Source organism: Somniosus microcephalus, unplaced genomic scaffold, assembly GCF_052327205.1.
Source record: "Somniosus microcephalus isolate GS21.2 unplaced genomic scaffold, FLI_Smic_1.0 unresolved_chr8, whole genome shotgun sequence".
NCBI classification, from domain to species: Eukaryota; Metazoa; Chordata; class Chondrichthyes; order Squaliformes; family Somniosidae; genus Somniosus; species Somniosus microcephalus.
In genome coordinates this window covers 29,034,172-29,045,716 of record NW_028225186.1, presented here as the reverse complement: position 1 = coordinate 29,045,716, position 11,545 = coordinate 29,034,172, and the positions used below count along the sequence as shown (strand labels likewise).

Genomic DNA, 11,545 nt, shown 5'->3' with positions numbered 1-11,545 from the left:
GCCAGTGGGTCAATTTTTGTTTGCTCGGTCAGGTTGTGGTCAGTTAGTCAGTTTCAGTGTGTTCAGTCAGTTTATGGTCAGTGGATACGTTTCTGTGGGTTCCATCAGTGTGTGGTCAGTGGGTCAGTTTCTGTTTGTTTGGTAAAGTTGTTTCTGTGGTTCAGTTTCTGTGTGTTCGGTCAGGATGTGTTCAGTTGGTCAGTTTCTGTGTTTTCGGCCAGGTTGGCGTCAATGGGTAACTTTCGTTGTGTTGGGTCAGGTTTTGGTAGGAAGGACCTTTTCTGTGAGCTCGGTCAGGTTGTGGTCAGTGGGTTATTTACAGTTTTTGTTCATTCAGTTTGTGGTCAGTGGGTCAGTTTCAGTGTTTGTTCAGTCACGTTGTGTTCCATGGGTCAGTTTCTGTGTGTTCGGTCAGTTTGTGCTCAGTGTGACATTATCAGTGCATTCGGTCAGGTTGTGGTCAGTGGGTCGTTTCCTGCGTGACCGATCAGGTTGTGTTCAGTGGGTCAGCTTCTGTGTGTTCGGTCAGTTTGTGGTCTGTGGGTCCGGTTATGTATGCTCGGTCCAGTTGTGGTCAGTGGGTCAGCTTCTGTGTGTTCGGTCAGGATTTGGTCAGTGGGTCTGTTTCTGTGTGTTTGGCCAAGATGTAGTCAATGGGTCAGCTTATGTGTGTTCAGTCAGGATTTGTTCACTGCGTCAGTTTCTGTGTGTTCGTTAAGGTAGTGGTCAGCGTGGCAGTTTCTGTGTGATCGGTCAGTTGTGGTCAGTGGGTCAGTTTCTATGTGTTAGGTCAGGATGTGTTCAGTGGGTCAGTTTTGGCGTGCTAGATAAGATTGTCGTCAGTGGGTCCCTTTCTGTGTGTTTGTTCAGGTTGTGGTCATTGTGTCAGTTTATGTGTCTTTTGTCAGGATGTGGTCAGTGGGTCATTTTCTGTATGTTCAGTCAGGACTTGGTCACAGTGTCAGTTTTTGCGTGTTCAGTCAGGGTGAGGTCAGGTTGACAGTTTCTGTGTTTTCGGTCAGGTTGTGGGCAGTGTGTCAGTTTCTGTGTGTTCGGTCAGGTTGTGGTCAGTGGATCCGTTTCTGTGTGTATCTTCAGAATGTTGTCAGTGGGTCAGTTTCTGTGTGTTCGGCCAGGATTTGTTCAGTGGGTCAGATTCTATGTGTTCTGCCAGGTTCTGGTCAGTGGGACAGTTTCTGTGTGCTCAGTCTGGCTGTGGTATGTGGGCCAGTTTCTCTGTGTTCCATCAGGTTGGGGTTAGTGGATCAGTTTCTGTGTGTTCGGTCAGTTTGTGGTCATTGGTCAGTTTGTGTGTTTCGGCCAGGTTGTGTTCATGAGTCAGTTTCTGTGTCTTCAGCCAGGTTTTTGTCAGTGGGTCAGTTTCTGTGTGTATTGACAGGTGCTGGTCTACGGGTCACTTTTTGCATGTTTGGTCAGGTTGTCGTCAGTGGGTCAATTCCTGCGTGTTCATTCAAGTTGTGGTCAGTGTGTCAGTTTCTGTGTGCTCAGTCAGGAGTTGGTCATTGTATCAGTTTCTGTGTGTTCGGTCAGGTTGTGGTCAATGGGTCAGTTTATGTTTGTTCACTCAGGTTGTGGTTATTTTGTCAGTTTCGGTGTGTTCAGTCAGGTTGTTGTCAGTGGGTTAGTTTCTCTGTGTTGGGACTAGCTGTGGTCAATGGGTCAGTTTCTGTATTGTGAGTCAGGATTTGGTCAGTGTTTCAGTTTCTGTCTGATCGGTCAGGATGTGTTCCATGCGTAAGTTTCTGCGTGTGTGGTCAAACTGTTATCAGTGGGTCACTTACTGTGTGCTTGGACAGGTGGTGGTCAGTGGGTCAGGTTCTGTGTGTTCGGAGAGGCGGTGATCAGTAAGTCAGTTTCTGTGTGTTCTGTCAGGTTGTGGTCAGTGAATCATTATCTGTGTGTTTGCTCAGGTTGTGGTCATTTGGTCACTTTCTGTGTGTTCGGTCAGGGTCTGGTCAGTGCATCAGTTTCTCTGTGCACCGTCAGGTTGTTGTCAGTGGTTCAGTTTTGGCGTACTCGGTGAGGTTGTGGTCACTTGGTCACTTTGAGTGTATTGGGTCAGATTGTGGTCAATGGGCCAGTGTTTGTCTGTTCGGACAAGTTGTTTTTAGTGTGTCAATTTCCATGTGTTTGGTCCGAATATGGTCAGTTGGTCAGTTTCTGTGTGTTCAGTCAATTTGTGGTCAGCGGATCAGTTTCTGTGGGTTCCGTCATTGTGTGGTCAGTAGGTCAGTTTCTGTCTGTTCCATCAAGTTGTTGTCAGATGTTCAGTTTCTGTGTGTTCTGTCAGGGTTTGTTCATTTGGTCAGTTGCTGTGTGTTTGGCCAGGTTGCGGTCAATGGGTCGGTTTTTGTGTTCGGTCAGGTTGTGCTAGGAAGGTCAGTTTTTGTGTGCTTGGTCATGTTATGGTCAGTGGTTCAGTTTCAGTGTTTTTTCGGTCAGGTTGTGGTCAATGTGTCAGTTTCTGTTTGTTCGGTCAGGTTGTCGTCAGTTTGTCACATTCTGTGTGTTTGGTCAGGTTGTGGTCAGTGGGTCTGTTTCTGTGTTCTCGGTCAGGTTGTGCCCAGTGGGTTTGTTTATGTGTGTTCGGTCAGGTTGTGGTCAGTGGATATATTTCTGTCAGTTTCGTCAGTGTGTGGTCCGTGGATCAGTTTCTGTGTGTTCAGTCAAGTTGTCAGGATTTTATCAGTTGGTCAGTTACTGTGTGTTTGTAAAGGTTGTGGTCAATGGGTCGGTTACTCTGTGTTCGCTCAGGTTGTGGTTTGAAGGTCAGTTTTTGTGTGCTCTATCATGTTTTGATCAGTGGGTCAGTTTCAGTGTTTGTTCGGTCAGGTTGTGGTCAATGGGTCAGTTTCTGTGTGTTCGGTCATGTTCTGGTCAGTGAGTCAGTTTCTCTGTGCACCGTCAGGTTGTTTCAGTGGTTCAGTTTTGGTGTACTCGGTCAGGTTATGGTCATTTGTTCACTGTGAGTGTATTGGGTCAGATTGTGGTCAATGGGTCAGTGTTTCTCTGGTCGGACAAATTGTGGTCAGTGTGTCAATTTCTGTGTGTTTGGTCCAAATATGGTCAGTTAGTCAGTTTCTGTGTGTTCAGTCAGTTTGTGGTCAGCGGATCAGTTTCTGCGGGTTCCGTCATTGTGTGGTCAGTGGGTCAGTTTCTGTCTGTTCCGTCAAGTTGCTGTCCAATGTTCATTTTCTGTGTGTTCTGTCAGGATTTGTTCATTTGGTCAGTTACTGTGTGTTTGGCCAGGTTTCGGTGAATGGGTCGGTTTCTGTGTGTTCGGTCAGCTTGTGGTAGGTAGGTCAGTTTCTGTGTGCTTGGTCATGTTATGGTCAGTGGGTCAGTTTCAGTGTTTTTTCGGTCAGGTTGTGGTCAATGTGTCAGTTTCTGTTTGTTCGGTCAGGTTGTCATCAGTTTGTCAGATTCTGTGTGTTTGGTCAGGTTGTGGTCAGTGGGTCAGTTTCTGTGTGCTCGGTCAGTTTGTGCCCAATGGGTTTGTTTATGGGTGTTCGGTCAGGTTGTGGTCAGTGGATAATTTTCTGTCAGTTCTGTCAGTGTGTGGTCCGTGGATCAATTTCTGTGTGTTCAGCCAAGTTGTCAGGATTTGTTCAGTTGGTCAGGTTGTGGTCAATGGGTCGGTTGCTTTGTGTTCACTCAGGTTGTGGTTGGAAGGTCAGTTTCTGTGTGCTCTCTCATGTTTTGGTCAGTGGGTCAGTTTCAGTGATTGTTCGGTCAGGTTGTGGTCAATGGGTCAGTTTCTGTCTGTTCAGTCAGGTTGTGGTCAGTGGATCATATCCTGTGTTTTCGGTCTGGATATGTCAGTGTGTGATACTCTGCATGTTCGGTCAGGTTGTGGTCAGTTGCTCAGTCTGGTTGAGTTCGGTCAGTATGTGGTCAGTGGGCCAGTTTCTGTTTGTTCGATCAGATTGTGGCCAGTGGGTCAGTTTGTGTGTGATTGGTCAGCTTGTGGCCAGTTGCTCAGTTACTGCGTGCTCTCTCAGGTTGTGCTCAGTGGGTCAGTTTCACTGTGTTCGTTCAGTATTTGTTCAGTGTGTCAGTTTCTGTGTGCTCGTTCAGGTTGTGGTCATTGTGTCAGGTTCCGTGTTTTCTGTCAGGTTGTTGTCAGTGGGTCAGTTTCTGTGTGTTCAGCCAGGTTGTTGACAGTGGGTCAGGTACTTTGTGTTTGGTCATGTTGTGGTCAGTCGGTCAGTTGCTGTGTCTTCGCTCAGGTCATGGCCAGAAGGTTAGTTTCTGCATGTTTTGTCAGGTTGTGGTCAGTGGCTCAGTCTGGTTCAGTTCGGTCAGGTTGTGGTCAATGGGCCAGTTTCTATTTGTTCTGTCATGTGTTGTCAGTGGGTCAGTTTCTGTGTGTTCAGTCAGGTTCTGCTCAGTGGGTCAGTTACTGTGTGTTCAGTCAGATTGTGGTCAGTGGGTCAGTTTCTATGTGATTGGTCAGGATGTGGTCAGTTGCTCAATTTCTGTGTGCTCGTTCAATTTGTGGTCAGTGTGTCAGTTTCAGTGTCTTTGGTCAGGTTGTGGTCAGTGGGACAGTTTTTGTGTGTTCAGCCAGGTTGTGGTCAGTAGGTCAGTTTCTTTGTGTTTGGTAAGGCTGTGGTCAGAGTGTCAGTTTCTGTGTTTTTGATCAGGTTCTGGTCCGTTGGTCAGTTTCTGTGTGTTCGGTCAGGTTGTGTTCAGTTGGCCAGTTTCTGCATGTCCGGCCAGGTTATCATCAGAAGGTCAGTTTCTGAGTTTTGGGCAGGCTGTGATCAGTGGTTCAGTTTGGTTGACTTTGGTCAGTATGTGGTCAGTGGATCAGTTTCGGTTTGTTTGGAAAGGTGGTGGTTAATGGGTCAGTTTCTGTGTGATCGTACAGGTTGCCGTCAGTGTGTCAGTTGCTGTGTGGTCTGTCAGGTTGTGGTCAGTGGGTCAGTTTCTGTGTGTTCGGTCAATTTGTGGTCAGTGGGTCAGTTTATGTGTGATCGGACATGTTGTGGTCAGTGGTTTTGTTTCTGTGTGTTTGGTCATGTTGTGGTTAGTGGGCCAGTTTCTGTGTGTTTTGTCAGGTTGTGGTCAGTGGGTCAGTTTCTGTGTGTTCAGTCAGGACTTGGTCACTGTGTCAGTTTATGTTTGATCAGCCAGGTTGTGGTCAGTGGGTCAGTTTCTGTGCTTTCGGTCTGGTTGTGGTCAGTGGGTTCGTTTCTGTGTGTTCGGTCACTTTTTGGTCAGTATGTCAGTTTATGTGCGTTCAGTCACGTTGTGGTTAGTGTATCAGAATCAGTATGTTCGATCAGGTTGTGGACAGTGTGTCAGTTACTTTGTGTTCGGTCAGGTTGTGGTAAGTGAGCCAATTTATGTGTGTTACGTCTGGTTGTCTTCAGTGTTTCAGTTTCTTTGTGTTTGTTCAAGTTTTGGTCAGTGGGTCAGTTCTGTGTGCTCAGTAAGGTTGTTGTCATTTTGTCAGATTCTGTGAGTTCGGTCATGTTGTGTCCGGTGGGTCAGTTTCTGTGAGTTTGTTCAGGTTGAGCTCATTGTGCCAGTCTTTGTGTGCTCGGTCAGTTTGTGGTCAGTGGGTTTGTTTCTTTGTTTTCGGTCAGTTTGTGGTCAGTGGATCATTTTCTGTCAGTTCCATCAGTGTTTGATCAGTGGTACAGTTTCTCTGTGTTAGGTTAAGTTGTTGTCAGTGGGTCAGTTTCTGTTTCTTCAGTCATGATTTGTTCAGTTGGTCACTTTCTGTGTGTTTGTCCAGGTTGTGGTCAATGGGTCACTTTCGGTGTCTTAGGTCAGTTTGTGGTCAGTGTGAGAGTTTCAGTGTTTGTTCCATCAGGTTTTAGTCAATGGGTCAGTTTCTGTGTGTTCTTTCAGATTGTGATCATTTGGTCACTTTCTTTGTGATCGGTCAGCTTGTGGTCAGTGGGTCAGAAGCAAATAGATTTCAGGTGGATGCCTACCCGCACTTGATGCTGTGGGTTCCTGAACATGTCCTTTGTGATCCCGCCTAAAAAATGTCATCTTGTACGAAAAGATGCCTGGCGTGGAAGTGACCTGAATTTCAAAGAAGCAAGGAGGAAAGACTGCATTGTTCTGCTTGCTGGCAGGACGCTTTTCGCAGTTTCCCTGGTGGTATAGGGGTTCGGATTCGGCGCTTTCACCACCGCGACCCGAATTCGATTACCCGGTCAGGAAAATAGTGCGTTTTCTGGCAGTTTAAAATGCCAGCAATCAAAGCCAAAACAATGCATCAACTTTTCAACTTTCCACACCGCTGCTGTTGCCTCAACAGTCAGCAGTGCATCATTCGGTATCGAGGTGCAACATTCACTTGCCTTGCCTTCTGTAAAATGCCTGCTGTTTCAAAGTCAGCAGGAAATGACATTGGGAACAAGGCACTTGAATTGCCCACATTTATGTGTACCTCACAGTGTCAGAACAGTCACGGTTATTATCCGCCTTCCATGTATTATTTTGCCGAATTCATCTCCCTAACAAACTTAGCTGATCACAGCACGGCTATCAGTCAACTCATTGCCAGTGTGAAAAATGCCACATTAGCAACGTGTGCAAGACTCGAATGACAGAGTACCTGGGCCGTGATAACTTATCCTGATATTCATGAGGCCTTAACATTCGCTGCATAAGACAATTCTACCTCTGGTTACCATCCCTTCTGCCATTGGAAAGCGTTTGTCTTTATTTCCTCTATCAAAACCCACTGTAATATTGCAAGCCTCTATTAAATTTCCTCTTAGCCTCCAGGGGAAAGCAATCCCAGCTTTTCCACACAATCAACATAACTGAAGTCGCTTGTCCATCGGGCCACACTCTAAGCCGTCAAACGGGTTCTGTATGTCTGATAGACATATATTTCAGCTACAGGGGAGTCAAGGGTTATGGGGAGTGGGCGGCAAAGTTGCGTTGTGTCGAAGATCTCATCAGCCACGAACTTATTAAATGGCGGGGCTCGAGGGGCCGAATGGCCCAATCCTGCTCCTACTTATTCTTTTGGGGAAGGTTAGTTTCTTAATTATGTAATTTTCAAAGCAAACACATCACTTGAGCATAAATAATATATTAGCTGTATATGTGCAACTGGATCAAGGGTATGAATGTTCTGCTCCTGTTCCTGTGCAGCTTTCAGGGGCTGAATGGCATCCTGTTCCTGTGTAACAGTCTCGATTCTTACTCTGACAGACATTACATTGCTCACTTCCTCGTTAGTATAGCTGTGAGTATCCCCACCTGTCACGCGGGAGACTGGGGTGAAATTCCTCGACGGGGCAGAATTTTAACATCCCCAATTTTAAACCTTTGGGCAGCAATTTAACGTGCTCCTTCGAAAAGATCAACAGCGAAAAATTGAACCTAAAATAATTTTAAACGGTGAGGAACTGTATAAAAGCCTCCTGCATCAATTCCTCGTTAGCATAGTGTTCTCCTTCTGGTTGTCTTTTGTGCGGGGCACTGCGGAACGAGAGAGGACAGGGAAATGCAGATAACAGCGGGAGAAAGCAAGTCTGATCTTTCAAGGGGACAGCACTGGCACGATTGGCCGAATGGCCTCACACTGTACTGCAAGCTTCCATGAATCATATGGATATCTGAGACATACCCACACAAAGTGAGCACACATCTGTGTTCGTGTATGTGTTTGAGTCTTTGTCTCAAGCAGTGCATTACTATTTCCTCTGTGTTGTCCTTGATATTTTGTTGCTGATTATTAAATATCCCGACGGCTTTTCTCTGACTGTGTATCACTGAGAAAAGCACAGAAGCAAATAGATTTCAGGTGGACGCCTACCCGCAATTGATGCTGTGGTTTCTTGAACATGTCGTTTGTGATCTCGCCTAAAAAATGACATATTGTACGAAAAGTTTGCCTGGCGCGAAAGTGACCTTAATTTCAAAGCAGCAAGGAGGAAAGACTGCATTGTTCTGCTTGCTGGCAGGATGTTTTCCATAGTTTCCTTGGTGGTCAAGTGGTTAGGATTCGGTGCTTTCAACGCCGCGGCCCGGGTTCGATACCCGGTCAGGGGACCAGTGCTTTTTCTGGCTGTTTGAAATGCCAGCAATCAAAGCACCCGCGCGAAACAATGCTTGCACCTCATCAACCTTTCAACTTTCCACGCTGCTGTTGCCTCAACAGTCAGCAGCGCAACATTCGGTACCGAGGTGCAACATTCACTTCCTTGCCTTCTGTAAAATGCCTGCTGTTTCAAAGTCAGCAGGAAATGACATTGGGAACAAGACACCTTAAATGCCCACATTTATGTGTACCTCACAGTGTCAGAACAGTCACGGTGATTATCGGCATTCCATGTATTATTTTGCCGACTGCATCTCCCTAACAAACTTAGCTGATCACAGCACGGCTGTCAGTCAACTCATTGCCAGTGTGAAGAATGCAACATTAGCTACGTGTTCAAGACTCGAATGACAGAGTACCTTGGCCGTCAGAACTTATCCTGATATTCATGAGGCCTTAACATTCGCTGCATAAGACAATTCTACCTCTGGTTACCATCCCTCCTGCCATTGGAAAGCGGTTGTCTTTATTTCCTCTATCAAAAGCCATTGTAATTTTGCAAGCCTTTATTAAATTTCCTCTTAGCCTCCAGAGGAAAGCAATTCCAGCTTGTCCACCCCATCAACATAACTGAAATCGCTTGTCCCTCGGGCCACACTGTAAGACGTCAAACGAGTTCTGTATGTCGGGGAGTCAAGGGTTATGGGTAGCGGGCGGAAAAGTTGCGTTGTGTCGAAGATCTCATCAGCCACGAACTTATTAAATGGCGGGGCTCGAGGAGCTGAATGGCCCAATCCTGCTCCTATTTATTCTTTTGGGGAACGTTAGTTTCTTAATTATGTAATTTTTGAGAAGCTAAACAACGTTGGAAGGAAACTCCCACGGCACCTAGAAAAGTGCAAAATCTTAGCTCAACCATGAGCTCATGCACCTGAGAGGTTAACCCTGTGATTCTCTATCCACGGATCTTCCAGGACCTTCGAAGTGTTTCCAGCATTTAGTCAACAATTCCAGATGCAGTATCTGCTGCATTTAGCTTTTTATGTTAACGCAGTGTCCCCGCTTGTATTAACAATAGCCAAAAATAAATTGTAGCTAACAGAAAATGGAATTTGTTAACTCGGCGTGCATTGGTGGTTCAGGGGTAGAATTCTCGCTTCCCACGCGGTGTGACCCGGGTTCGATTCCCGGCCAATGCAGGTTAACATTTTAAACAATTCATTTCATAGCAAACACATCACTTGAGCATAAATAATATATTAGCTGTATCTGTGCAACTGGATCAAGGGAATGAATGTTCTGCTCCTGTTCTTGTGCAACAGTTTTCAGGGGCTGAATGGCATCCTGTTCCTGTGTAACAGGCTCGATTCTTACTCTGACAGACATTACATTGCTCACTTCCTCGTTAGTCTCGTTGTGAGTATCCCCACCTGTCACGCGGGAGACCGGGGTGAAATTCCCCTACGGGAAGGAATTTTAACATCCCCAATTTTAAACGTTTTGGCAGCACCTTAAAGCGCTCCTTGGAAAAGATCAACAGCGAAAGATTGAACCTAAAATAATTTTAAACGGTGAGGAACTGTATAAAAACCTCCTGCATCAATTCCTCGTTAGCATAATGTTCTCCTTCTGTTTGTCTTTTGTGCGGGGCACTGCGGAACGAGAGAGGACAGGGAAATGCAGATAACAGCGGGAGAAAGCACGTCTGATCTTTCAAGTGGACAGCACTGGCACGATTGGCCGAATGGCCTCACACTGTACTGCACGCCTCCATGAATCATATGGATATCTGAGACATACTCACACAAAGTGAGCACGCATCTGTGTTCGTGCATGTGTTTGAGTCTTTGTCTCAAGCAGTGCATTCCTGTTTCCTCTGTATGGTCCTTGATATTTTGGTGCTGATTATTCAATATCCCGACGGCTTTTCTCTGACTGTGTATCTCTGAGAAAAGCACAGAAGCAAATAGATTTCAGGTGGACGCCTACACGCACTTGATGCTGTGGTTTCCTGAACATGTCCTTTGTGATCTCGCCTAAAAAATGTCATCTTGTACGAAAAGTTTGCCTGGCGTGAAAATGACCTGAATTTCAAAGCAGCAAGGAGGAAAGACTGCCTTGTTCTGCTTGCTGGCAGGACCCTTCTCGCAGCTTCCCTGGTGGTCTAGTGGATAGGATTCGGCGCTTTCACCGCCGCGGCCCGGGTTCGATTCCCGGTCAGGGAACCAGTGCGTTTTCTGGCTGTTTGAAATGCCAGCAATCAAAGCACCCGCGCAAAACAATGCTTGCACCTCACCAACCTTTCAATTTTCCACACCGCTGCTGTTGCCTCAACATTCAGCAGCGCATCATTCGGTACCGAGGTGCAGCATTCGCTTCCTTGCCTTCTATAAAATGCCTGCTGTTTCAAAGTCAGCAGGAAATGACGTTGGGAACAAGAAACTTTAAATGCCCACATTTTTGTGTACCTCACAGTGTCAGAACAGTCACGGTTATTATCCGTCTTCCATGTATTATTTTGCCGACTGCATCTCCCTAACAAGGTTAGCTGATCACAGCACGGCTATCAGTCAACTCATTGCCAGTGTGAAAAATGCCACATTAGCAACGTGTGCAAGACTCGAATGACAGAGTAACTGAGCCGTGATAACTTATCCTGATATTCATGAGGCCTTAACATTCGCTGCATAAGACAATTCTACCTCTGGTTACCATCCCTCCTGCCATTGGAAAGCGTTTGTCTTTATTTCCTCTATCAAAACCCATTGTAATTTTGCAAGCCTCAATTAAATTTCCTCTTAGCCTCCAGAGGAAAGCAATCCCAGCTTCTCCACACTATCCCTCGGGCCACACTGTAAGAGGTCAAACGGGTTCTGTATGTCTGATAGACGTATATTTCAGCTACAGGGGAGTCAAAGGTTATGGGGAACGGGCGGCAAAGTTGCGTTGTGTCGAAGATCTCATCAGCCACGAACTTATTAAATGGCGGGCTCGAGGGGCCGAATGGCCCAATCCTGCTCCTATTTATTCTTTTGGGGAAGGTTAGTTTCTTAATTATGTAATTTTTGAGCAGCTAAACAACGTTGGAAGGAAACTCCCACGGGACGTAGAAAAGTGCAAAATCTTAGCTCTGCCGAGAGCTCATGCACCTGAGATGTTAACCCTGTGTTTCTCTGTCCACAGATCTTCCAGGACCTTCGAAGTGTTTCCAGCATTTAATCAACAATTCCAGATGCAGTATCTGCTGCTTTTAGCTTTTTATGTTAACGCAGTGTCCCCGCTTGTATCAACAAAAGCCATAAATAAATTGTAGCTACCAGAAAATAGAATCGATTAAGTCGGCGTGCATTGATGGTTCAGGGGTAGAATTCTCGCCTGCCACGCGGGAGGCCCGGGTTCGATTCCAGGCCAATGCAGGCTAATTTTTTTAACAATTCATTTCATAGCAAACACATCACATGAGCATAAATAATTTATTAGCTGTACCTGTGCAAGTGGATCAAG

The 11,545-nt window shown here is 46.1% G+C and overlaps 2 non-coding genes across 2 annotated transcripts; both read left to right on the top strand.

Annotated features, from left to right (window-relative positions):
* The first annotated feature begins 9,168 nt into the window (after positions 1–9,168).
* On the top strand, positions 9,169–9,240 carry trnag-ccc (transfer RNA glycine (anticodon CCC)). The gene has a single exon. It is a non-coding gene; the product is annotated as a tRNA-Gly (tRNA).
* Positions 9,241–10,194: 954 nt separating this feature from the next.
* trnae-uuc (transfer RNA glutamic acid (anticodon UUC)) lies at positions 10,195–10,266 on the top strand. The gene has a single exon. It is a non-coding gene; the product is annotated as a tRNA-Glu (tRNA).
* Positions 10,267–11,545: the final 1,279 nt, after the last annotated feature.